Source organism: Marmota flaviventris, chromosome 11 (genome assembly GCF_047511675.1).
Source record: "Marmota flaviventris isolate mMarFla1 chromosome 11, mMarFla1.hap1, whole genome shotgun sequence".
NCBI classification, from domain to species: Eukaryota; Metazoa; Chordata; class Mammalia; order Rodentia; family Sciuridae; genus Marmota; species Marmota flaviventris.
The window spans coordinates 116,119,583-116,146,704 of NC_092508.1; the positions used below are offsets into that span (position 1 = coordinate 116,119,583).

The following is a 27,122-nucleotide window of genomic DNA, read 5'->3' on the forward strand; positions in this document are numbered from 1 at the left end:
CTCACTAAGTTGCTGAGGCTGGCCTCCAACTGGAGATACTCCTGCCTCAGCCTCTTGAGCTGCTGCAATTACAGGCATACTCCACAGCACCTGGCTTTGATTGAATTCTTATGACAGCTCTGCAGTAGATGTCACCTCCTTCACGAGGTACGGAAATCATGGCTGGTGAAGTGGTGACCTCCATGCCCTAATCCTTCAAGTCCATCATCTGGGGCATTTCTGCCCTCTCCTGCCCTGCCTGGCCTTCCCCCACACCCAGCATGTCCCAGAAATGCTCTCTCACTAACAGGCCATGGAGCACCTACAGGGTCAGAAGGCCAAGCACACAGGCCAAACTGGGCTGTTTTAATGCCCGCAATTTTAGAGCCAATTCAAATTCTCAACTAGACACCAGAACTGTACCCATATCTTTCTTTCATTTCTGGGCCCCGTTGAAGAGGACTTGGTCTTTTGGGGTGACACCCACTTTAATCATCTTGGTGCCAGCCAAGAGCTGTGTGATGAGGCCCAAGGTGACAATTGCAGAGATACTCAGCTCCATGAGTGTGCCTAAGGAAAGCGCACCCACAAAGCCCCTGTGAGCTAAGGAAAGCAAGACATCATTTAATAAAATGAAACTAGAGAATTGCATGTGACCCCTTCTGCACATTGGATGGGCTTCATTTTGATGGCAGCAATTATAGAATAACCACCCCAAACCAAAAATTAGAACACAACTGAGTCCCTCTGTCAAGCACACCTGACCCTATGTCATTCTGCTCAGAAAGTCACATACCCCTCAACAGCCTGCTGCATTCCCATCCCCATGGACAGATCCATTCTGGCTGGACAGAGGTCAGAGAGGCCCGTCCTTCATCAGTTCATAAAATTGGATAACATTCCAATCATTTCCTGAGTCTGCAGATGGGGCTGGCACAATTGGATCTAGTTGGGAATCAACCTTCCCTTTCCATCATGTTCAGATGAGCTCTGATTCTGAGTGACAGGAACCTCATTGGAACCCCATTTTTAAACCATGTCCATCAAATGCACCATCAACATACACAAGAAAATTGTTTCCAGACCCACAGGTGACTGGTTAGAGTTGACCCTCCACTGTCACTTGTGGTTTTGATCCATATATGTCACCTGTAGATATGAAAAAGTTGCTGCTGAGAAACCAATAGAAAGTTCTAGAGAATGTACTAGGTGGACTTGCCATCTCGTTTCAGGGATTTCAAACACTCTAGTTTTTGCAAGTTTTCAGAAATTCTCAAGCAGAGACTTATCTTGCTCTTCCAGGTTTTGTATTGCATTCAAACCCAACTCCAAAGAAGATGGTGTTGCCCAGGCTGAATGCACCATTGATCAGGCTGTTCGACGTGGCACATGAAGACTTTCCAGGCCACGGAGCTGCCCATTCTCTGAGCTCCACAGAAAGGCTGTCATTCAACTAAAAGGTGCTGGTCCAGCAGAGAAGAGGCAGAGTCAGTCTGAGCCTCCCTCTGTTGGGGGCCAGAATCCCTCACATCCAGTAGAAAAAGTCCGAAGAATCTGAGGCCATAATACCAAATAGAGGATCTGGAAACAAGCAGAAACCAAAGGAGTGGCACGTGTGTCCCCCCCTCTCCCCCCCCACCTCAACACAAGCACAGGAGACTGGATTGACCTGACAGCAGACTAAAAAGATGAAGAGGGGGATGGCCATCCACAGCACCTTCTCCTTCACCTGGATCTGAAGAAGAGACAGAATCAGAGGACACAAAGTTTCCCAGTAAGTCAATAAAAATGGAGTCCCACAGACTGTTTCTCCAATCACCAAGGAAGGCCAAGGAGGGCTGGGGGCACAGCTCCATGGGGAAGCACTTGCGTAGCATGCATGATGCTCTGGGCTCAGTCTCCAGCAGACACCCTCCCCCCAAAAAGAGAAGAAGCCAAACCATGCACCAAGCAGAGTCCTGAAAGGTGAGTCTCATGCTTTCTGTGGACAAAGCCAATGCAAAGATGTCTGTAGGTGTCACGTCTGGGAATCCTCATATTATAGAGCATCATGATATCCCCACTGCTTAAGTAAGTTCAATGGCAAAGCTGTGCTCTTAACTGTTGACATGAACAGTTTAGATCCACAAAATGAGGCAAGAGGAAGGCAAGTTCAAAGCCAGCCTTGGCAAAAGTGAGAAACTGAGCCACTCTATGGGACCCTGTCTTTCCATAAAAAAACAAACTAGGGGTGGAGACATCTCTTAGTGAGTGGTTGCTTCTGAGTTCAATCCTAGGGATGGATGGATAGATAGATAGATAGATAGATAGATAGATAGATAGATAGATAAAAAATAAATAAATTCTTTCTGTCGTTGATATTTTTTAAATAATATTTCAGTCTTTATTTTATTTACCTCTTCTCTGATGTTTAGTATTTTTTCTTCTACTAGGTTTGGGTCTGGCTTGTTCTTGATTTTCTACCTCTGTGAAGTGGAAGTCTTGGTTGTTTTCTTTTTTGATGTAGGTATGTACTGATCTAATCTTCTTAAAATTGCCTCTGCTCTATGCTATAGGGCTTTTTGTTTTGGGTTTCTATCACCATTTTTCTAAAGAATTTTTTAAAATTTCCATTCTATTTATTCATCGACACTTAGCTATTTGAGAGCTTTTTGTTACATTTGCAGACACACAAGATGTTTCTGAATTTCCTCCTGTTGTAGGTTTCCAGTTTTATTACATTGTGTTCAGAAAAAAAAAAGTTATTTGAAATGATTTTTAGCTTCTAAAATTTGTTAAGGTTTGTTTTATGACTTAATCTATTGTCTATTCTGGAGAATGTTGTTGGTATGTTCGAAGAATTTGTCTTCTTTTGGTTTTTGTTAGAAAGTACTGTTAAGTCAATCTGCTCTGCAGTGTACTTTAAATCCTGTGTAAAGAAAGAAGAAGAGACAGAAGCAAGGAGCAGAGGCAGAATGACAGAATGGCAGAAAGTCTCCTTATCCAAGCTGCCAGCTTTACTTATAGTAGTAGGTTATATTAGGTCACTGGCATCAGTAGTACATTAATGTTCATTGTGCCATTAGGCTACAGATTTAGCAACATTATGCAGCTTCTTTGATAGTTACCTACTAAGGCTGCAATGTGCAATGTTAGGAAATTTGTGTGGCTCTCAAGTAAGTACATTGTTTAATGTTACTATTATTTGGTAAGCTTCAAGTGCAGCAGAGCTTGGCAAAACACTGTGGTTTTCTAAAAAGAGAGTCCCCCCAAGGAGCTAAGTGCATAAAGTAAAGGTCAAGGCTGATAAGATTCTAGCAAAGAGCTTCCTCATGCAAGGCATTGCCACAACAGCTAGGTATTGCACATGTATTAGTTATTTTGCTAGTTTCTGGAAGAAACTGCAGAATATTACAAACATAGGAAACAGTGTGTCTGTTACCTCCTGGGAGTTTGCTCACCAGAGGAATGCTGTCCTTATATTTCTATGGTCAAAACACTTACAATATTGTGTCCCTTTTTTGATGTTTTTGGATGAAAAATCCATCCATTTTTCAAACTCTGTTATTAGAAGTCCTCTATTAATATGCATTGAAGTCTCTCTCTCCCTTTAGATGAAGTAGTGTCTGTCTTATGTCTATGTGTTGTAGTATTATGTGATTTTATATTTATACTTATGATAGTTTCTTGCTTAATTAAAACCATTTGTCATTATATAATGACTTTTGTCTATTTTTACTTTTGGTATTAATGTCTATTTTTGTGATATAAGAAAAGCTACTTTTAATTTTTATTTCCATTTTCTTGAGATATCTTTCTCTTATTCTTTACTTTTATCCTATGTGTTTTTTAGAGGTGAAATGAGATTCTTCCAGGCAAAATATAGATTTTTTTGTTCTATCTATTACAGAACTTTATGTCTTTTTACTGGAGAATTTACCCCATCAAGGTGGCTCTTGACAGGTGAATATTTACTAGTGCCATTTTGGTTATTGTTGACTACTTGTGCTGTCTGACCTTTCTTCCTCTATAACTGTCTTCTATTTTTGTTATCTTGTACTACATAGATTTGTACCACAACTCTTTGAGAGTTGAAAATTAAATGAATATGTAAATCTAATTGATACTGCATGTGCAGAATCAAATAATTAAAAGGTCTGAAGAGGCTTAGGTTTCTTACCTGTGACAATATCTACCCTCCTGACAATTACTATTTACTCGTTTATGTTTACTTTTTTCTTTGCTTATTATTATTATTATTATTATTATTATTATTATTATTATTATCATTTTATTAATATTTATATATCTTAATACTATGCTTTAAAGAAGTATGCATTTATTTAAAAAATATGTTATAAGTAAATAACAGTGGATATTTAGGGATCATTACACTAACCTATAAATCAGTTGAAATAAGAAAAATCTGATTTAAAAGCTTTATATATCAAAACAATAATATTAAAATCAGAAGAAATGAACATTTTGGTTATTGGGGTAACTGGATATGATTGAACAGTTAAAATAATTTTTGCATAATTTGACTGAATTCCAACTGCTTTAAAAACTAAAGTCACCTGGGTGTGGAGGTGCACACCTCTAATCCCAGCACTTCAGGTGGCTAAGGCAGGAGAATCACTTGGTATTAAAGTGTAATTTTTGTGATATAAGAATAGCTACTTCTGTTTAATTTTTGTTTCCATTTGCTTGAGATAACGTTCTCTTATTCTTCACTATTGTCCTATGTGTTTCTTTTGGAGGTGAACTGAGATCCTTCTAGGCAAAATATAGATGGTTTTTGTTTTATCAACAATCAGTACCTTGTGATGGTTGATGATTTTTTGAAGTGCAAGGATCTCACATTAAATTTCTTGGCTCCTCTTAAGTAGAAGGGAATGGGGGACTTGACATCTCTTGGAATCCTAGCATGCAGAGAAGGAGCTCACAGCTACAGTGTGTGATGTTCACCCCCAAATCTCTGTCCAGCCAGCTGTGTCTGCATAGCATTGACTTAGATGAACCATTTGGATTGGGAGTCATACTGGGGGTCATACTGGGGGTTCTGGGATTTTATTTTCTCCATATGTAGCTTAAAATTTTTATAATGAGCACCAATCCTTAGAAATAAAAATATTAAAGACTTTTGAGGGGAAAAGTCCACTAGGCATCCATCTAGCTGTGGGGCCTGCAGTAGTGTGGAGAAGGGAGGCAGTACCTTTCCAGCCTGCTGGACCAGGTGGGTGACAGAAGGGAGCTTCTCTGCTCACTCTCAGGGGAGACTAGGCAAAGCCAGTTGGCCTCAGATGCTCTGGAGCCCTCTGGGTGAGGGGAGAAGGGCCCATCTGTGGCCACAACCTGGAATGTCAGCACCACCTAGTGGGTATATTAGGGACAGTCACCTATGATTCCCTTCTAGGAAAAGAAAAAAAAAATAAAGCAGATTTTAAAAAATGCCATCTTGACCACTGGAATTTAGAAATGAGTTCTCTGGGCTGTGCAGTGAGCCAGTCAAGTATGGGGCATGAGGGCACTTGCTGTGTGCTTTGAAGCTGGCATGCAGCTGGTGGGCCCAGGAAAGGGCAGAGCCATTGGGATTATTTACAAGTCGCACCTATTCTAGCAGTTCCAAGCCTGTGCCGCCCATTAGGAAGCATTCTGAATGCCACCACTGTTCTTGTGTATTTCCTCTTTAAGCAAAAATAAAAAGAAAACATAGCATTAGCATTTCCCATACATGCATTATGTGGCATTTGTGTAGGTGTGTTCCTGTGCCTCGCCTTCACAATAACTGGTAACACAACACTGCAAAGTCCATGTGACTCTTTTGCAGATGGGACAACCCAGGAAGACCTGCTGAAGGCACAGTTTCAGCAGAGAGTGAGTCAGACAGGAACAGATCAGCTTGGCTTAGTGTGAGCACAGACATCTCCCTGGTCCCCAGCTGTGGGGAATGGCTCTCCCCCTAGGGCCAGCACAGAGACTTGCAAGGCCATTTGTTGGCAAGAACTTTCTGTCATTCCAAACAGAAATAGAAGGCTTGTGGAAGGCTTCTGGAAGCCACGGTGCCCATGGACAGCTCCTACTGCCATGGATCCATGCTGTGATCAACAGCCTCATTCACCTGCCAACAGTCAAATAGGGCTTTTGGTTTTTAGGAAAACCATTGTCTCCAGACAGGCTCTCCTGATGATTCACCACCTTAAAGGTGGTGTCAAACAGAACCTGGAGTCCCTCACATAATCACTCCTAAAGTTGTCACTCAGGCCTCATTGCCCACAAAACTGAATGCTCCCAGGGTAGAAGCCCTTGATGGATGAGCTGCACGATGGCCATTTTGTGGGTGGGTCATAAATATTACTGCTATTGACACAGCCCTGAGGAACACGACCTCACATCTGTGCACAGTAATATTTATTATCCACTACAGCCACGTGCTGGAAAAATGCTCATCTGGACACCAGCGTGACACCCATGTGGCACCCACTCTACTGCAAGTGTGAACACCAGCTGCACAAGCTTGTGGCTCCACCAACAAGAGTGGTTATTTCTGGCCATGTGTAAATTGACCTCACTGAACACACATTGTCTGTGACAGTTTGAAATGGCTCCTTTTACCTGTGAGTGGGTGTGAGTGTGATGATGATATTGGATAAAAAAATAAATAAAAACTAAATATTATTAACTGCATGCACTATGCAGACCAGTGTACAAAGACTGCCTGTAATGTCTCACTTAATCCTCAGGAAACGCCACTAAAACACTGGGGTAATGAGTGTGATCACACCTGACACCACTGCCCTCCCTCCACAGCACTTTCCAACTGCAGATGGCTACACCATGAGTGCCCCTGAGTGAAGATCAGCCAGGTGGGGGTGCTCATGGACACTAGATGCAGAGCACACAGCAGGATCATGGCCTTGTGTGGCCTCAAGATGCTCAGCCTGCACCAGCAGGGAGAAAACAGGATGATGAGGTCAGTGACAGAGAGTGTACCTCACCCAAGCTGCAGGCAGCCACCCATGGGGACAGCACCCATCTCTGTCCACTGGCCTCTGATCTAGTCACAAAGAAACTGATAGCCCCCTGAGGACAGTGGCAATGCTTGTAAAAGACTGTCCATCTGACCTGCATCTTGACCACAGGCCACATACTGTCACCCAGCCCTTCATTCACAGCCATGAGGTTGTTGGCAGCTCTTCCCCCCAATTCTGCTCTGTCTCCACAATGGACCTGACCCTGTGAGTGAATCTCAATTAGCCCAGCACCTGAGTCATGTGGCCCAATGAAAGACAATATCATCACTGGTCAAAGAGGGCTGGAGTGCTTTTGGCAAAGTCTCATTTCCTGATGAGAAATGCTGAGAGTCAAGAACAATGTTCCCTAACAGCAACAGGATAGCAGCCCTCTCCTCACCCACCTCCTCACACATTATTACAAGGTGCTAAAATTAAAGTTCAGCCAAAGATACTCTCTGTTGCAAATACTCAAATCCACCAGCATCACCATCCAAGCACCCATAGACTCTGACAATGATAATGGCTGGATTTCAATACAACTTTATATACAAACCAGGCACCAGGCTGGATTCAGCCTGTGCTCTGCACTTGCCCAGCCCTGTTCTCCACTCCTGCTCTGTTTCCAGGCTCTGACAGGTAAACACATCTTGCTTCCCAGCAACTCTAGAAACTGGTGCCTTCCCAAGAAGAGAGCATGAAGCTCTCTGCTGAATTCCACCCTCATAAGTGTCAGGAGGCTTTGGCACCAATAGGGAATTGAGGGCTGGAGATGAAGCATGGGACAAGGGGCAAAGACTTGAGTGAAGATATTCATCAGCTGTGGCCCATGCTAGGTTGAGCTGGAGAATCTTCAGGAGAGCTCCCAGGGAGAAGAACTGCAAGGATGCATCATCTCTCCCTGAAACACACACCAGCCTCCTCTGTTCTTTAGCAGCTGCTTTCCTACAATGTCATGCCTCCACCACACCAAAATGTGGATCACTGCTGACAGGATCACATAAGTTTCAAAACCTAAATGCCCTGGAACTTGGATTCAAGTACAGGGTCCATTCATTCATTCATTCAACAACCATCAACTGTGCCAGGCCTTGCTATGGGTGCAACAGAGACAGGGGTGGATGAAACTGGCCAGGATCTCATCTTCTGGGGAGAGAATCAGTAGGTGAATGCAGCAATGGCCGGCAGTGACATCTGTGAGGATCATGAAATAGAAAGACATGGACAGAAACAGAAGAGCAGGGAGGGGTTTGAGGGCTGCACACAAACCAGTGTGGTCAGGGAAAATGCCTCTCTAACAGCCAAGGCACAGGAAAGGAACAACCCAGGCAGAGGCAGGGAACATGTGTTCCAGCTATAGGGCATATGCTAGGATCTCAAGATGGGGGAGTAATGGTAGATTAATTAATGAATAGGGTTTTCATTTGCAATTGGCTCAACTCTGGTATCCAACTTGATTGACAAATAATTCAAAGCAGCGACAGATTTCCCTAGAACACCTGTGTGTGAGGTCCCAGCAGGAAGCTCAACTCAGTGCAGAATGTACCTGATCATTTCCAGGATAGAAGAGCATGTAGTGCATGACCCTCCCATAGACTCACAGCACCCTCCTTTTTATGAACTGGAATATCATCCATGAATCCATCCTCAAGTGTGGTCCCTGGGCCTTAGTTGTGGACAGAGTTTCAGCCAAATACAGGGAAAGAAACCCAGCCACCTTCTGACCCATGAAGCAAAACCACAGGCAGTTTAGTGGGCTCTGAGATCCTAAGTTTATCTGGGCAGTTTCCAACAAGATTCTTTTGGTCCACCTGCACTTCAAAGTTTGCCAATCCCAGGCCACCTGGGGACTCTCACAGCAAAGCCAATTGATGAGAGGCTGGTAACTGGGCACACAGAACTCTATTCCAGCACACACCCTACCATATATTTCAATAAAACTATCTTCCCTCAGCACAACACTTGGTCCTGACATGCGCAAAGATGGAGACAATAAAGAACGAGGGCTCCCCAGTAAGCCATTCCACAGTCTCCAAAAATGAAAAGGGATCTACACAGTAGACCTACAAAGTTTCCAGGAGCCACTATGGAAAACAGGTAAATGAAATGCAATTCAAGAATATTTTTCTTGTTTAAACAACATGTACCAAGTGCATGGGAGAGAAGAGATGACATTCTGCTTCGTGACATTTGAGTAATCAGAGTATTCAAAGAAAACTTCTCTGTACCTCTTCTCCTAAAGCCATAATTTTTCACTATTGCAAGAAGGATGATGCCCACAAAGGTCAACTGGCTGATAAAGATCTCAGAAATGACCAGCTCGCTCATGAGGTCCTTGATTGGGTACGCCACTTGTCAGCTGATTTGCTAGGTCCTAGCCAGACCACTGCTATTGTTGATGCCAAAGTCCATTTGTAGGATTTCGTAGACTGAGCCATTTGCCCTAGAAAACAAAAACATATTAAAGTTCAGTTTGAAGCACATAACTCAGCATAATGTCAAGAACACAGTAAATGGCCCATTCCCCTTTGTCAACCAAGGAAACGATTGCCACCTTCGACCCACATATGGCAGTGTTCACAGAACATGGCCCACAGCGGCCTGTCTGTGGCCACATCTCAGGATGAGCTTTCAGGATCCTCTGTGGACAGAAGGCTGCTCCTCACTGAATGAGAAGCTGCAATGGATTCCTTCCCAGACATGGTGCCAGTTCCCTCCCCTATCCAGCCAAGGAGGGAGGTGCCAGTTCCTCAGTGAAGGCCACCTTATAGCCCACATCAACAACCTCTGCAAAGGCCCATTGATCAAAGATCAGGCTAACAAGTTCTGGAGATGAGAATGTTGGCCTGTTTTTGAAGGGGCCTCCATTGCCTAGGTCCATGTGTTAGATGGCTGCTGGCACTGTAGGTGCTACTGCTACTGAGCATTCCATCTAGTAGGACAGAGAACTGCAGGATGGGGACACATGGAGGGACCGCTTGACAAGCATCTTCAGAACCTCGGGCAGTGGTACAAGCACAGGCTTTGGAGTCAATGGCTTTGATCACCAACTGGCTTTGGGACCATGAGAGTTTCTGAATTTGGCCTCCACTCAAACAGTTGTCAAGTGGGAATAATGACAGGTGTACACTTCAAGGACTCAGGTTTCTAATTTTTGAAATGTTGTTCTCCTGAAAGACTTTAAAAATTATTCCTGGCTCCTGATATATATATATATATATATATATATATATATATATATATATATATATATATATATATATATATATATATATATATGATTTTATATGTCGGTCTATATATGTGTTTGTGTGTGTGTGATTTTAACAAAATCTTTACATAAAATAAGGTATAGATGACCAAGTCACACAAGATGTTCCTGAGAGACAGACTAAACCTTCCCTGTGTTCTTTCATTCTTCAGTTAACCCTTTAACAGAAGGGAGGGGAAGCTAACACCAAATGGCGGCTAGGAGGGGCAGCTTCACTGGCTAGTTGCAGAGGTGCTGCGTGGCCTGGTGAGGACCGGCCGTCAGCTGCCTCCTTCTTCTCAGCTCAGGTGTGAAGTGTAAGCCCACTAGAAGCCACAGCCTGATTCATGCCCCATGACCCATGATGTGCTGGCTGTCAATTAGCACTATGTTTTGGTTCCATGGCCAATGGTTAAATATTATCAAAAAGCAACTGAGTTTGTCAAATTGATTGAAAGGGTGGCCCTTCCCTCTTTCTTTAGTGATTGCTTCCATTTTTATCTGGGTGGTCCCCAGAGGCCAGGTGTTGATGGGGTTCCTAGTCTGGTGTTGATGGGTTGGGAAACCTTTGGGGAATTTGCAGAAGTATCTAGATCATGGGCCTTGAGGGAGGCTGCATGAAGCCAGCTCCCTCCTCTTTCTCCTTTGTTCAGGGCAAGAGTGAGTGGACATTTTCTCTACCCCACACTCCCTGCCACAGGGTGCTAACTCACCACAAGCCCCCAAACCTGACCACAGTCTGAATCCTCTAAAACTATATGCCAACAAACCCCTTCTCTCTGCAAGTTGATGTCTCAAGTGTTTGTTCCAGTAATGGAAGCCAGTGAACTGTCACCATGTTGTCTGGACTACAGCAGCAAAGAAAAATCCCAGAAGGGAGCTGGGGATGGATTCCAGGTTTCCAAACATGGTCACATTTCCCAACACACGTTGGACCAGGACAACAGCATGGGGAGGGCCTCTCCTCTGCAGAAAGCCTGGGCTTTGCTTCCTCTCTGTTTCCTGTGGACAACAGAGCCTCCCTCTGCCCCAACTGCAGTGCTCAGAAGAGGAGGGCTTTGAACTATGGGTCCTGGTGGCTCACCTCCTGGGGCCTAGGTCCAAGAGCCAGACAAGGCAGGGAAACACTTGCCCCCACTGGCCAAAGGCACGTGGCTTCCATGCAGAGAGCCATGTCCTCTGTCTTGTTCCCATGGTGTCAGCTTATCTGTTCTGAACCTTTCTAATTTGCTTCTTTTTCTTATCTTTCTTCTTTTGGCAACAAAACCCATTATCTTCTGGTTTCATCTTTATTACTCACATTCCCTCAGAATGAGTATTCATTACAATACTTTAAATTAAGACCTGCACTGCCCTCCTAGCTGTGTGCATCAGGGCTCCCCACACAACACGTGTAATTCTTATCACAGAATTTCAGGCAGTTTGTGCATTATATTCTATTAAAAACTCACTTCCACTCAAGGTTGTCACAACCCAGGCATCACAGCTTCCTGCCAGACGATGTGCTGAGATATATTCACACATTCCTGTTAGCAGAAAGTTCCCTCAACAGGCCTGTGTTTCACACCTCATTTGATATCACAACGCAATGGAAGGCATTAAAAAAGCATTTATTTATTTACATTTTTGGAATGGATTCTAGAGGGATACTAGATAAGCATAAATTATCACACCACACCCACAATCCCTGCCTTTCTTCAGCCCTGGGGAGGAGGGTGGGGCCAGGAGCTGTCAATTACACAACTCTTTCTCAGTCACTTCTAAGAACTGCAGACTCTGCTCTCAGAAAACAACAGTGACAACCACCTCCAAGAACTTGTGTAGTTCTCTGCATTTGAAACATTACTGTTTGACCAAGTATTTTAACAAAATTCCCTCTGCGTGGAACCTGGACACCATCACCTACCCAGTGTCCTAGGATGTAGGGACAGATGGCACCCACGGCATGCTCTGGGGGTATCAGGACCACTGACACTGTGGTGACTGTCTGGCTCACTGTCACTGAAGTCCCCATCAGAGTCGATGACCCCCAGATCTCCTCCCAACTTCCTTCCCAGGCCTTCAGCTGAGGTTGATGGGAACCCCTGACTTCAGGGATGGCTATGGCAGTTGCTTAGGGGATCACATGATCATAGTTATATCCCCAGCACCAGGGATGACCAGGACCTGTGCTGGGCCTGTCTGGGAAGAAAACCTTCTATCAGAGTGACCACATCAGCAGATGGATGCAGATGTAGTCAGTGTCTACCATCCTTCTCCAGGATGGAGAGCACCAGAGAGGAATACAACCATGGGAAGATGGGGACAGGATCTGAGGACAAGGTTGGAGCCCTAGTACAATCCTCCTTGTGCCAATCTACCATGAACTCAACCTGCCTGAAGACCTTTATTGTTACAGGACCAAATGGACAAAACCACCTAATAAACCAAGCACCTGAGAGGAACTTTTCCACCAGGAATATACACAGCAGTGCTCTGTGTTATGGTTTGGGTCTGGAAGGTCCCCCAAAGTCTCATGCACCTAAGGCTTAGTCCCCAGTGCAGAAATGTCCAGAGGTGCGGCTGATAGGAAATGACTCCATCCCCAGGTGCTGACCTCATCAGTGGAATAATGCACCAGATGGATTGAAGATGGGAATGGATTATTGGGAGTGGGAGAATGGTTGGAGAAAGGTTATCGCTGGGGATATGGCCTGAGAAGGTTTATCTCATCCCCAGCTCCTGCCTTCTCCACTCCCAAGGCCTGGGCTGACCAGCTCGCCCCACCACACGCTCCAGCCATGATGTTCTGCCTCACCTCAGGCACAGAGCAATCTACTTGACCAACCCTGAACTGAAGCCTCTGACATGGTAAGACAAAGTAAACCTTCTTTCCTCAGAGCTGTAGGGGTCAGGTATCCTGATCACAGTAATGAAAAGCTGCATCACACACTGTGCAAAACATATTAAAGCCACAGCCCTTGACAGACACCAACTCTGAAGAGTACTATTTGCCAGTCTCCTCTCTTCATTCCCTGATGGCAGAGACCATCTCCCACTACAAAGCCCAAAATACTACCAAACAGGTACTTCCCAAGAGCACCTGCTTCTTGGGCAAAGGCAGACATCCCATAGCTTACTGATGAGATCTGAAGGGAAGACTCCCCTGGAGACTGATTGTAGAAGAAGACACTTAGGACAAGTCCCGGTCCTTTTCAACCCCTGAATATTTCTGGGTGAGTTTTTAATACCTGGAAGAGCTGCAGGCAGATTGTGATGGAGATAAGGTAAAGGATAGTGATCAGTTCTCTGGCTGGAATGTTGTAGAAGGATAGAAACACCAAACAGACATGTGGTACCACTGTGTCACCAATAATAGAACCAACCAGCTATGAATTGCTTGTGATGTGAGGTGACCAAATTCTTTTATAGCAGCCATCTGTGGGCAGATGATCTATTATTTGCAGCTGAATCCCCTAAGCTAATATTAACAACTCAGACATTTGGTGTGCTGAAGACTTGGGGGTGCTCAGTATTTGGGTATGTTCAGGATTTTGGGATGATCTGGATTTGGGGTGCCCAGCATTTGGGGGTGCTCAGCAAATAAACATAGATTTCCAGAGACATTGTGGTCACCTGAGGCTGTGGAATGAGTTTGAAGGGAGAGGTGTCCAGGTCACCCAGAAAGTTGTTCCTAACAGGCTTCTGACCAGTACTCATCTGAGCCCCTCTTGCCCCTGAAAGAGCAGGCAGAGGGAAACTCCAGCTGATGCTGTCAGGGTCACCAGGAAGAGGCAGCCACACCATGCCACTACAGAGAACAGGCTGTTCCCACCACCCACAAACCCACAAAAGCTCCTATGCCTGTGGTCCTGAAAGAGTCTAACAGAGAAGAAAGGAAAGAGAAAAGACTATGACAATGCAGGGTGACAGAGCAGTTGCCCAAGGGGCTCCTGTGTCCAGATGAGAAGCTGGTGCCTCACCCAGGGTGAGGCCTGAGCTGTGATGGTGGCTGCACAGCTGTCACAGTCATTAACCTGAATAACCACTGAAGATGCTTGCTCCACACATGGGAGGGTACAGGGGCCGAGACTTCAGGCAAGGGATCCTGTCACCCACCAGGTGTCCTGATGCAACATCATCAGTGAGGACCTCTCTCTGTGGCACAGCTGAGCACAGCCCACATACCAGAGGCTCAAGCCCCAGCTGGAGAAGAGAGGCAGCCAGCCAGCAGCACCAGGGACCTAGCTTAAGACCAAAGAAATGCACCAATCCCCAGGTGTGACATCAGAACAATGACTATTTAGGTGGAAAGGAACAATGACCCAAAGCCGGAGCTTCCCTCTGTCTGCCATAAAATATTCTCTTTCCTCTCACCTCTTATGTCAGTTCTGCTTTTCCCACTACCTTCATCAACCCTTATTTAAAAACAATAATAGCAACAATAATAAAGATGATCTGAAACTAGATATTAAACCCTGCACTGTGATAAATGTGAACTAAGCAGCTCTGGACACTGTCCACCTCATTAGGCCTTTGTGCATGAAGAGCAGAAGGACCAAGCTCTGCCCTATGTGTCCTGCACCACAGCCTTTCAGAAGCTGTGCCACTGGGCTAGAAGAGCTAGATCTGTCTAGACACCACATCCAGTCCTGGGTTCCCACACAGTACCCAGTCCCTCGAGTGCCTTGGGCCTTGGGCCTCTCAGCATTCACCTGCCCTGGGTGTCTGGTGGCCCACGCAGGCCAGGATGGCCATCATCTAGGTGCTGCTGTGGTCCACTGCCCACTGGTCTCCATTGCTGGTTCTCAAGGCTGTGATCTTCACACCTGCTGCCACCTTAATTCTGTGAGGTAGGAAACAACATGTATAAGAAAATATCCCAGGTCGACTCTGCAGGGCAACACGACCCCATAGTGAAGAGTGTGGGCATACTGTCCTCCCCCAAGAAGACAGTAAGAACACTGTGAGTGGCTTTTCTCTGAAAACAAAGTGTCCTGTTATTTTTACGAGTGCCTGAAAATCAGAGCCCAAAGTGTTGGCCATTTCCTTTAATTTTCAGTTTAGTCTGAGTTTGGACAAGTCACTTCCTTCCACTGGGATTCATGGGGTGTGATAGGCATGTGGGGAAGTAGATGGACTGTGCCCCTCACCTGCAAGTGGGGAAGAGTCACCATGGGATGGGGAAGGCAAGGTGCTGCCATGTCAGGGACCTAGGAGGCCATTGCACTGAGCACACAGTGATGGGGAATGCTCAGCAAGGCTCTCCCAATCTTTCCCATTAACACTCAAAAGGAATGCCAAAGGCAGATGTGGAGGCCCATGTGCAGGAGTCAGAGAGAAAAGACAGGCATAGGGAGGCCATGCCCGGCACTGCTGTAAAATGTACCTTATTAGAATTGATCAAAACAATGAGGTTGGTTTGCCATAGAAGATGCCTCTCCTGAAACTGGATGGAATATAGCATCAAATGCTCAGACATATGGTTCTAGTGATGTGGAAAACTACATTTGGCTTCAACTCCATCTCTGTCATTTTCTCCAAGGGTGCCATGTGCACCCCACATCCATGCTGTGCATCTTTTTCCATGGTTTCATGGTGGGAATTCAGGTAAGATCAAGGGCATGCCGTTGACCCAAAGGGCCAGTCTTTCTGCCCTGCCTAGGTCCCAGAGAGCAGCATCGAGTGGGACAGACAGCCTTGCGTAGCAGGACTGTATTCCAACAATGAGACAAAGATGACAGCCAAGCTAACAACCAGGAAAGGCCCTGCTGGTGTGTTCTGTGAAGAAAGCAAAACTGAGTGGTTTCAGGGACTACAGCCGGGGTGCCACTGCAAACAGGTTTTTAGGAAAGACAGCTCTGAACATGAGTTTTGAACATAGACCCGAATGCCAGGGAGAAACCAGACATGCAAAGAGCAGAAATGGAGCTTCCCAGGCCAGGGAGAAAATTTCTGAAAAGACCTAAGGCAGAAAAGAAGGAGATGCACTGTGGGAGGGGACAAGTTTGTCACTGGGTATGGCAAACAAAGGGTAGAGGGAGGTTAGGCGTGAAAGGCCAGCAGGGCCCAGGGACATGTGAGCACAGGGTACACTCAGTGGTGGAGACAAGTTTGTTCCTACCATCATGCCAAGATCTGTATGGCAAGCTGGTAGCCCTGATGAGAAGTCAAAGCCATAAGAGGCCATCACCAGTGACATTGCCCTCCTGCATCCTTGGTGTAATGGTTTGGATGCGAGGTGTCCCCCATGAGCTCACATGTGAGACAATGCAAGATGATTCAAGGGGGAAATAACTTTGTTGTGAGAGTCTTAACTCAATCAGTGAATTAATTCCCTGATAGGGATTAACTGAGTGGCAACTGAAGTGGTGGGGTGTGTCTGGGGAAGGTGAGCATTAGGGTTCGGCTTTGTGTATATATTTGTATCTGGCAAGTGGAGTCTCTCTACTTCATGGTCACCATGATGTGACTTCTTCCTTCTGCCACCCTCTCCCACCTTGATGTTCAGCCTCACCTTGAGCCTTAAGGAATGGAGCCAGCCTTCTTTGAACTAAAACCTCTGAAACTCTAAGCATCAACAAACTGACTAAAACACTTGGCTCAGCTCTTGTTTCCCTGAGCCAAGGTGCTTCCTTTTTATTGAGTTAGTCTCCCCTGTGGAAGTGTGCAGTAGCTGGGCCCTTTTGAAGATATTTACTGATGGTCATGGGTGGTCCATGGTCATGGCCACTGTTTCCCACAAAGTGTGAATAAGGATGGGACATGGACCTGCATCCTGAGAAAACTCTGTTGTCTGGGTCTTCTAAGCTCCCACCAGAATTGCCCATCAAGCTCTGCAGACAACAGCCTGAGGCTCCCCCAGTGTTTAGCTCCTGGCTCTCCAACTCCTCCCACAAAACAGCTTCAAAGGCTTCTGAACCACATGGTGAGGTTAGTCACTACAGCAACCCCACATCTTGTATCAATTTCTGTATTAGTTAAGTTTTAATTGCTTTGACCAAAATCCCTGACCAGAACAACTCAGAGGAGAGATTTTTTATAGTGCATTTTCTGTTGTAGAGGTTTAGTCCACAGTTGGCTGGCTGCATTGCTCCAGACCCCGGGTGGATGGAGCATCATGGCAGAGGGTTGGGCAGAGGAAGACTGATAAGTTCATGACAGCCAGGAAAGAGAGAAAGGGAAAGAGAGGAGATAGAATCTCTAGGAGTATGTCCCCAGTGATTCGATTCCTGTGGTCTCATGGTACCTGTCTACAGTTACAACCCAGTCAGTTCATTCAAATTATTAATCCCTTAAATGACTTTAATCCACTGATTAGTTTATAACTCTCAGAATTTAATTATTTTACTTCTTGTATAAACATGGGAACTTTTAGGGGACACATTATATCCAAAACATGACAATGTTTATTTAAGCAGTGACTGTAGTTTAAATATGAGCCAGAACACTGGATGCTGTTTTTAAAGGACCTTTACAGTCATCCCCTAGAGTTTTTGTTTGCTTAGCATTTATTCTCCCTTTTCCTCACTTTTTCTTTGAGGAAACCTCAATTTTATTATCTGTAGTTTTGGGTTCACATTGATGTCCATCCACACCATCATATTGACCTTGATAACCAAATATCCTTTTCCTGATTGGTATGTGACCAAACACAAGTCATTGAAAGCTATCCTAGGATTTTGCATGGAATCACTGGAAATAGTGTCTCTTCTGAGTGTGCGCACTGTGAGGTCTGACCAGATATTACCCACATACTGGATGGTATGACTGGAGAAGCTGGGTGAAAAAATTTGCCATGACATATGGAGAGTCCACTTATAAATTTATAAATCCAACACAAAAACAAGGGCTTCTATGGACTTAGATTGGATGCCTAGAGCAAGATACCCCTGAAACCAAATTTTGAATTTTTACCGTCAGGATCCAATAAATTCAATTTCCTTCAGTGATTAAGTTGAGTTTCAGACACTTGCAACCCTTCTTCCTTTCTTCAGTCAGCAAGCACCAAGTTCTACAATGGCAATTGGGCCCAGCTTCTCCAGCCATACCATGTAGCTTCTGGTAACTCTCTGGATGTTAGGAGGAGGCAGCTACCAGCTTTTGGGTTGAGCCATAATCAAGACAGTGTCCCTCAAATTGTTGTAATTTCAAGTTTTGCTGCCTGCCAGTTTCTTTGCATTGCTTGGCCTGCCTGCCCACCTCCTCACTGCCTTCTTCCTTTCCTTCTTTTTCCCTTTCTCTCTCCTCTCCCACCTCCATCTCTCCCTTTTTTCACTCTCTCTTTTCTTGTCTCTCAATCTCTCTCTTACTCTTTCTTTTCCTTTCAAAATCTGTGAAAGAGAAAATGGGAGGTTTGATTCTTTATGTGTTAAGTGCACCCAGGGTTCTCATTACAATGTCTTGCTTTTCCTTTCCCATCAACAAAATTAAAAAAAATACAAAATTAGATATCCCCAAGAATTCTCCAGCAAGGAGGTCCTTTCTGATGAATATGAGGCCCTGGTCCTCCAGGGGATCCCTTTTCCTGGCACCTGCACAAAGCTTGGATGCAAAGCCTCACTTAGCTAATGAGTGACAGTCCTTCTCATCTCCTCTCCTTAGGTGCCTGCCCTTTCTATCAGGGGACATTGCTCTCTGCCACTTTTCTCAAGCTTCTTCTCCATAGGGGGTCATCTGACAGTGTTGAAATAAGTGGACCATTTAAATTTATCTTCAAGGACTTTGGCCGGACTTTGGCCAGCCTTTGGTCACTGAGAAGTACTTAGGGGTCTAGCTGATGTTTTTATGTACTTTAGAAAATGTCTTTTGATTCTCTAAGTTGTAAAGTCTTACTCTAGAATCTCTTTGAAGTGTTTCTTTTTTTTTTTTTTTTAATTTTCCTATTGGATTTCAGATGCTGCAGTTTTCAAATTTCATTTTCTGATGGCAGAGATGTGGGCTCAATTTGGAAATTTTAATTTGAACACACATTGCTTTGATGATGTGCTTCTCTTTAGATATTTCCTTGTGCATCTCCTGTCCTTCTTCTTATGGGGTATTTACAGAAGTGGGCAGCTTAGCAGCAGCATTCAGTTGTTACAAAATACCTTACATCATTGGTTGGGTGTCTCTGCATTACAACTTACTCTCTACCCATTGCCCTGTCACCACTCCCCCATCCTCTGGAAGGACAGTGTGACACATGCTATTTTCTGCATGTTTCCATTAGAGGATTAAATGAATGAACTCACCTTTATCATTTGGGACTTGGACTGTGCCTTTGTTAGAGACACCAAGAATGGTTTTGCTGTTCATTCATGTCCCCCTCCCTTTCCTTCCACCATTCAGCTTCTAGGGAGAGCAGGATTTTGTCAGACCTTTCCTGGATATCAGCATTTTCATCCATATTATGCATTAGCTTTGCTAAGTTGATCTTTCTTCTTCTGGAGAGGAATTTAAGCATTTTTGTTTAAGCACTTGGTGTCAGAAGGCTTTGGATTTTTCTTGTTTTTGACATTCATCTTTAAAGGTGAGCCTATACCACGTTCCAAATGAAAGCTCAGGCCCCTCTTTCTGGTTTTTCTTTGAGATGGCCTCTTCTAGGCTCACAAAAAGAGGTGGGCCTGGCCAGATATTAATTCCTGCTGCTGAACTTACAGCATAGAACACATTCAAAGAGCTGGCTTCTGTGGAAGGTGGCTTGTGATGCCTATGGGCTTTGGGAATCAGGCTGAGCTTGTCATTAGTTTGATCATTTTCTTTCACTCAAGTAGAAAACCTCTGGCCAGTGCTCTTCCTGGCCTCTTCTGGGTGGACCGTATATTGACCAAGTCATTGCTTGCCTTCCTCTCCCAGGACACAGCAGTGACCTGGGCCTTGGGTGCTGTCTTCAGGAAAGTTCACCGAAGACCTGCTCAGTTTCTCAAGACAGGTTGGAAGAGGTGGGATTGGAGGTCAGCCCTTAGGGACCCTGCATCTTGGCCTCTGGATGCTGGTTGTTTGCTAGGGCCTCCACAGGTCACAGCTAACCTAGAAGAGGGTTCTGTCTGGAACCAAAGAAGCACTTGGCAGCCAGGGATGGCTGTCACTGGAGGTGGAGGTAGCCTGGCCAGATGAACAAGTTCTGCCTGGTCTTCTGTGGTCAAGGTAGATGTAGATGGTGGGGACATATAGCACATAGATAGGAATGGATGAGGACACTGAAGTCAGGGGTGGCCCAGCCAGGAGTCCAGCTGACCCAGTTTCCCCCTGGGAAGTTGAGAGGAGCCAAGCCAGTCCTTCCATGCTGCCTGTCCTCAGATCTCACCTGTGCCAAGCCCAGGAGGGTGCTCTGCAGCAGGGGGCACATGCCCACAGCAGGGGGAACATTGCTCTCCTCTCCTGGCCCAGATTCTCATTCCTGCAGCTCTGAGGCCCTCCTCTGCCTGCAAAGGCTGTGTAAGTAACTGTTCCTTCCACAAGAGCCTCCCCTGGATTTATTAGGGAGGAAGGGTGGGAGAAAAGTCTGGTCACAGACAATGATTTTTACCAAGGGTTTTTATTTGTTTGTTTGTTTGTTTTTTGTTTTGTTGATGACTGTTTTCCCACCCAACCTACACTCATGTACCACACGACCCACACCCAGGCCCCTCAAATCCTGATCAAGATGGTGAACACTTCTGGGAGTGCATCCCTGAGCAGGGTGCTCATGTGCTTGGTGTGGGCCTGTGCCTTTACCTCTGGCTTTGGTTGCTCATAACACTGAACCCTCTTGGGAAAACAGTAGAACCAAGCTCTAGGACCACAGAGCTGGGGATACAAATTGGTGAAAACTGCATGGATTTCAGGTCTCTTGAAGAAATTATTAGAAAATGTTTTATATTTTGACTTTATAGATGGGAATGTAGAGATGATAAAGACCTGAGACCATGGTAGGAGCTAGGCTTGCCAAAGGCTGAGACACAGATGATGTCGATGGCTCACTTGGGCCCCTGAATTGCAAGATTTTTTTTTTGCATCTAATTATATTGAGCTAAGTTTGGATGGATCTGGTTTGTGTGGGTTCTCTGGTACCTGCAAGTGGCAGAACTGTTGGAATGAAGGTTCTGAAAGATTCTGCCATCCTTGAGAGCATGGGCATAAAAAGGGAGCAGACCCCCTCCAGGAGGTGAGCCTGCATCTCTGGGGAGCCCGTGGATGGGGAGCAGCCATGGTCATCTCTGACATAAAGCAGGGGCCAGTAGAGTGTGCATAGTCTTTCCCTGGTCAGGGCAACCTGAGGCAGAGGTGAGGAGGGGTCACGGGGTCTGTTCAACATGGAGATACAGTCAGGAATGCAGATACAGCAGCTGGATTTTTCTCCAGCAGAACTCCCCAAGCATGTGTAGAGCATGTCACAGGCAAAAAGCTCCTCCCAAGATCATCTGGAACCTGGGATCCTTTTCTATCTCCCAGATATTGGGCTCCTGGACAATTATTCCAGCCATCTCTTACCAAGGGAGTTGAGGATCAAGAAAATTCAAGAGAGCCATAGGTACTTAGCAGCAACCTTGAGGTAAGTGTAAGGCCTGCATATGGTCAGATCTGGTCCTACTACTTGCTTTTTCAAGATCGTGTGGCATTGTACACTGGGCATGCACACAATGTATCTTTTAGAAATCTATCTGATGTATGGTGAAGAATCCAGCTTTTATAGATGGAGGGAAGCATCTTTCATTAACCAAAAATCTACTAAAAGAAACAGACATCAATTTTGGACAGCCACCTCCTCGGTGTTCACATGTGAGACTGTCCTGGTGGGCAGGGTGAGGGTGTTATCATTATACTTGCTAAAGCAGCTTTCCAGATAAGCCATAAATACTGTCTTTGGCTGTCCTCAGATTGGAGAAATTGGACAAACCAAGTTCAGGAACTCAGGAGGAGGAGACAGACAGGGGTAGCATGCCAGGTGTCCTTCCATGCCTGTGATTCCCTATGTTTAAGTCAAGTAGAAGAGAAAGGGTGTGCTGGCTGAAAAGGAAAGGCCTGGCTGATCATCCTTCCCAGGAGCATTGCTGCCATTGGGTGGGTCCTCACTCCTACACATTCTGCAGGTGTGATCATGGCTTGCAGGTGAACAGAATCTGAGCCCTCTGAAGAAGCCAGGTACCTGACTCCAGGCTTCCCATTGGAAGGAATATGAATCTGATGGTCAGCATTGCCTCATGGCCAAATGGTTCTGAAGTCACTCAGACAACTTTGCACCTTTTAATCTAGAGAAATAACAATTAGAAAAAAAAAAAAAAAAAAAAAAAAAAAAAAAACTTTAGGTAGGCTATATTTAACAGAGTTTATTTGAGCAAGGGTGGTCAGGCTGCATTATGTACACACAACAGAAGAGAGGCATGGATAGTTTAACTGGCCCTAGGTTGCGCTCTCCCTCACTCTGACCAGCAGTTCCTGGGACCCACCAGCTCCTACTGCTGCAATTGGGTGAGATGCCAGTGTTTGGAGAGTAAAGCTCTAGGGATGCTTCAGCTGCTTGGTCCACCAAGTTAGGTTGAAGTTTATTCTTTACAGACTTGAGTGTGGAAGCATCCTCAGGCCAAATTTAATTTAATACACAGAAAACAGAGTCCTAAAACTGAGTCAGTTCTGTGCCTTACATCATGCCCTGACCTGTCACAATGATGGTGAGGACACAGGCATTTGTTAATGACTCCATAGAAATTTAGGAGACCAAAGCAAGCATCAAAGGGGGCCCACACCAGAGCCATGCAGCTGCTGAGGTCAAACTCAGACCCTTTCTAGGGAAATGAGTTATTTTTTGTTTCTTCTTGGTGGTGGGACTGAACCCAGGCCCTTGCACATCATAGGCAAGTGCTCAGTCACTGAGGCACATCCCTAACTCCCTTTATACTATAATAATATTGTTCATTTTATTATATATACATTTTATTTTATTATATATATTAAATATTTACATACATATTTAACAATAATAATGTAAAAACCACACTACATAGTAACACACGCATCTGTAGCACCCACGCTCACAAGTGTGGCACAGAATAGCAAGTGTTCCAAGGTCAGCTTCTGGCCTTGAGCTGGAGTTTCCTCCTTCAGGCCAAGGGCACCCTCCCCTGTTTTATTTTCATTATCATTTCTTTTTCTGCTCTTCTGCCCATGGTGTAGAGCTCCCTGGTAATTACTAACCTGTCTGTCACATTTTTTTCTCTCCATAGAAGTGCTCACCTCATCCAATTGCTTTGAACTTCAATTTTAATTTAGATGCAAATTACTCCCACTGTATCCATGGTCTAAGTGAAACCTGGGCAGGCTGTAACTAGAGAGGGCTGGGGTTTTCCGTCTGATTAGTATGTCATTGTCTTTCCTCAGGCAGACAGCACATGGAGCACCATGGACTTCTGACATTTCCATCTCTTCCTCCTTGTTGCCTCTCCCTGGAATCATATAGGATTCCTCGCATTTCTTTGTGTTTGTTTTATATATAAATGTCTATGAGCAACAATGCCCAAACAGTGAAAGTCTATGAGGGGTGGCTGACAGATGGGAGGGAAATAGAGAGGGCTTCAGAAGGGGGCAGAAGTGAAATGAACTTCTTCATATCTGTGCAGGTCTTGTTAATTTTAATGTGGCAGCTTTGGAAGATTTTTAGAGATGAAAACATGAGCCCTTGGGCCTTATGTGTAGGTTTGGGGGGATGGAGGGAGGGAGAAAATAGGGGGAGGGAGAAAGAGATAGCGAGAGGGACAGGAAGAGAGAGAGAGAGAGAGAGAGAGAGAGAGAGAGAGAGAGAGAGAGAGAGAACAACCCTACATCTATTCTGGTGTTAAACCCGTCTGGCATTTCATGTTACAATCTCTTGCTACTATTTCATTAGAGGTGTTCTTCTAGGTATACCTTGCCACCTACTTAAATAGTTCAAATGCAGCCAGAAGAAAATGCATAATTTTGACAGAGGCACAGGTTCGAGCCCTGCAGCTGGCTGTATTTGCTGTGGAATGATGTGAGTTCATGACTTACCTACAGGAAGTACCAGGACTTGCTGGAATATCAGCACTGCTGAATGCATATTTAAAGCCAAAAAATAAAATACTTAAAAGATAAGCACTCTTTTAAATTAACATCATGGTCATATCCCCTGGGGCTTCAGATGTTTCTAAATGGAGGTAATGAGGTTATTGAATGGGAGGGGTTCCCTGGGTTAGCTGGTAGCTCAAGGGACCTGGAGGCCCATCTCTTGCACAGAAGCAGGTGGCAGGTGGATATATAAAGATGAAGAGGCCTGGGATCTGACTTGAAGATGGCCTACAGATGATGGATTAATGAGGATCTTAGTTGAGGTCTGTGTGCCTTATTCGATGCTTCTTACTAGAGGGGCCCTATTGATTGCTGACCTGTCATTTTTACCTGTGTAATGACAATGTCACATGAGTAAGCATTGTGTATGGGTATGATTTGTGTGTGATATACTTCATGCAATGACTTTGTGACCTCAGATGACAATTGTTATAAATTTTAGACTGTTTTTACTCATTACTATTCACTATTGCTCTTTCAGTTTAGAGTAAAAGTTAAAGTAAATCAATGCTCTCATCTAGCAGTTATTTAATTCCTTCAAAGACCCAAATTCCAAGTATTCCATTTGGAAATGTAAGTCTCACACAAGCACCTTTGCTCATTAGCTTATTCTTTCATTGTGGTGAGACAACTTCACCCCTGATCTACTCTCCTTACACAACCTTAAGATCACCACACATATTGCTAACTGCAGTCATAGTGTCAAACTTGTCCCCAGCTTGCTCATCTTGTGTAACTGAAACTTTACACCTGCTGGACAGCAACTTTATGTCCACCCCACCCCAGCCCTGCTGACTTGGGAATGGCACAAAGCCTCTCCACCCTCATTTTCCCAGCCACACAGTGGGAGCACTGCAGGCTGTCCCAGTCAGGTGGTGACTGACATCTGTTTCTGGCAGGCCAGAGGAGATATTCACCCTCCCAAACTGAAGTCAAGGCCACTGGCACCATTGGTTACACCTTACTTATCTAGGAACATGACCACTTGAGATGCCCCATGTGAGAGGACAGTAATCGCACCTCTGTGACTGGCTCATCAGCATAGTGACCTCTAGGTATATTCATGGTGTGGCCTATGGAGGGATTTCTTTCTTTCTTAGGTTGAATAACATTCGATTGTATTTATTAGCATTTTTTCAGGGTGGAAAGTGTCATTATCATAAGAGACAATCTTTCCTTCAACATTTTTTTCATTTTTAATTGACCCACAATAATTGTATATACTGTGGGGCTCATGTACCTATACCATATGCCCAGTTTATAATGGTCAGATCGGGGCTGAATGTTTGCAACCCTGGATTCCCATGTTGAAGGCCCCATCCCAGGGGTGGGGCCTTTGTGGAGGTGCCAGATCCACAGACGTGGGATGGGTACAATTCTGAAAGGGACCTGAGAGAACTCTCTTACGTTCTTCCTACAGTGTGGGGACTCAGAAGAGGGCCCTCATCAGACCCCAACCTTGCTGCACCTGACCTCAGACATCCAGCCTCCAGGAATGTGAGAGATAAACAAATGTCTTTTTTTTTTTAAGACACAAAGTCTACCAATCTTTGTCCTGGCCACCCAAAACACCTATGATAGTGAGTTTCCCGAATATTTGGGGCTTACGTCCACATCTAATTTAATAAATTGCCACCACGCCCTAGCTTGAGATTACTCTATACATTTTCTTCATAGAATTACCGTGAATTCTGAATCTTCATTTACTGGCTTATGTAAAGAGAAAAATAATAGCAAAACATATTTTTGGATTTCAGTTTCAAGGAGACTCCCTTTCTAACCAACGGATGGTGGATGGGACCAGGGTGTTTCACTACTCTATTAAAGTCTTTTCACACATGTTTCCATGCAAGTCATGAGTTTGGGGATGAGCTGGCAGGTTTCATTCTTTGTTCCTGAGAAAGTAGGCTCATTGGCTGTGAGTGAGAGCCTGGAGAACAGGAAAGGTATCCTGGAATCCTTTCTGAGGAGACAAGATGTCACACCCCACTTGTCACCTGGCACACTTGGATTCATTGAGGCTCCACCTATATCAGGGCCTGCTGTGATGGCTTCTGAGGGCAGTGGAGATGGTCTATGACTCCAGGGAACTTGGATAAAGCCCACCCACCTCATCTCTCAGCTTCCACTACTCTCTGCTCACTCCTGTGTGTCTCCTGCCACCCATCCCTTCTCCCTAGAGCAGGTGGGTAGAATTTTAAAGCATAAATCTTACCCTAATACGTCCCCACCAAGATGCTCATCACCAGACCCTGCATGATGGCATGAACTCACTCAGGAAGTGTGCAGGTCTCAGATGGGCCTGGCTGCCTGCCCTGGTGGCAGAGCTGCTGAGGTCCTCTATGAGCCAGGTCTAACATGTCCATAGTGTATAGAAGCTAAGGCATCTTTTGTCCCTGTGACCAGGTGTGGGAAGACTTAGAGCAGCCAGGTAGCTTACTTTTCAACAGGGACACTTTTACAAGCAGAACTGTTACTGCTAATTGATAGGTCAAGACGGCCCTGGGCAGATGGGCATATGACCAACCTTCCCACATAGGATGTAGTGCCAGCCTGAGCCTTTGTGAGGACAGTCCATGAAGCTCAAAAGGATCTCAACAGTGAAAGTCTATGAGGGGTGGCTGACAGATGGGAGGGAAATAGAGAGGGCTTCAGAAGGGGGCAGAAGTGAAATGAACTTCTTCATATCTGTGCAGGTCTTGTTAATTTTAATGTGGCAGCTTTGGAAGATTTTTAGAGATGAAAACATGAGCCCTTGGGCCTTATGTGTAGGTTTGGGGGGATGGAGGGAGGGAGAAAATAGGGGGAGGGAGAAAGAGATAGCGAGAGGGACAGGAAGAGAGAGAGAGAGAGAGAGAGAGAGAGAGAGAGAGAGAGAG

General features: G+C 45.1%; 1 pseudogene; it reads right to left on the reverse strand.

Annotated features, from left to right (window-relative positions):
* LOC114080603 (protein transport protein Sec61 subunit alpha-like 2) overlaps positions 1 to 27,122 on the reverse strand; it is a 77,539-nt pseudogene that overhangs the window by 18,277 nt on the left and 32,140 nt on the right.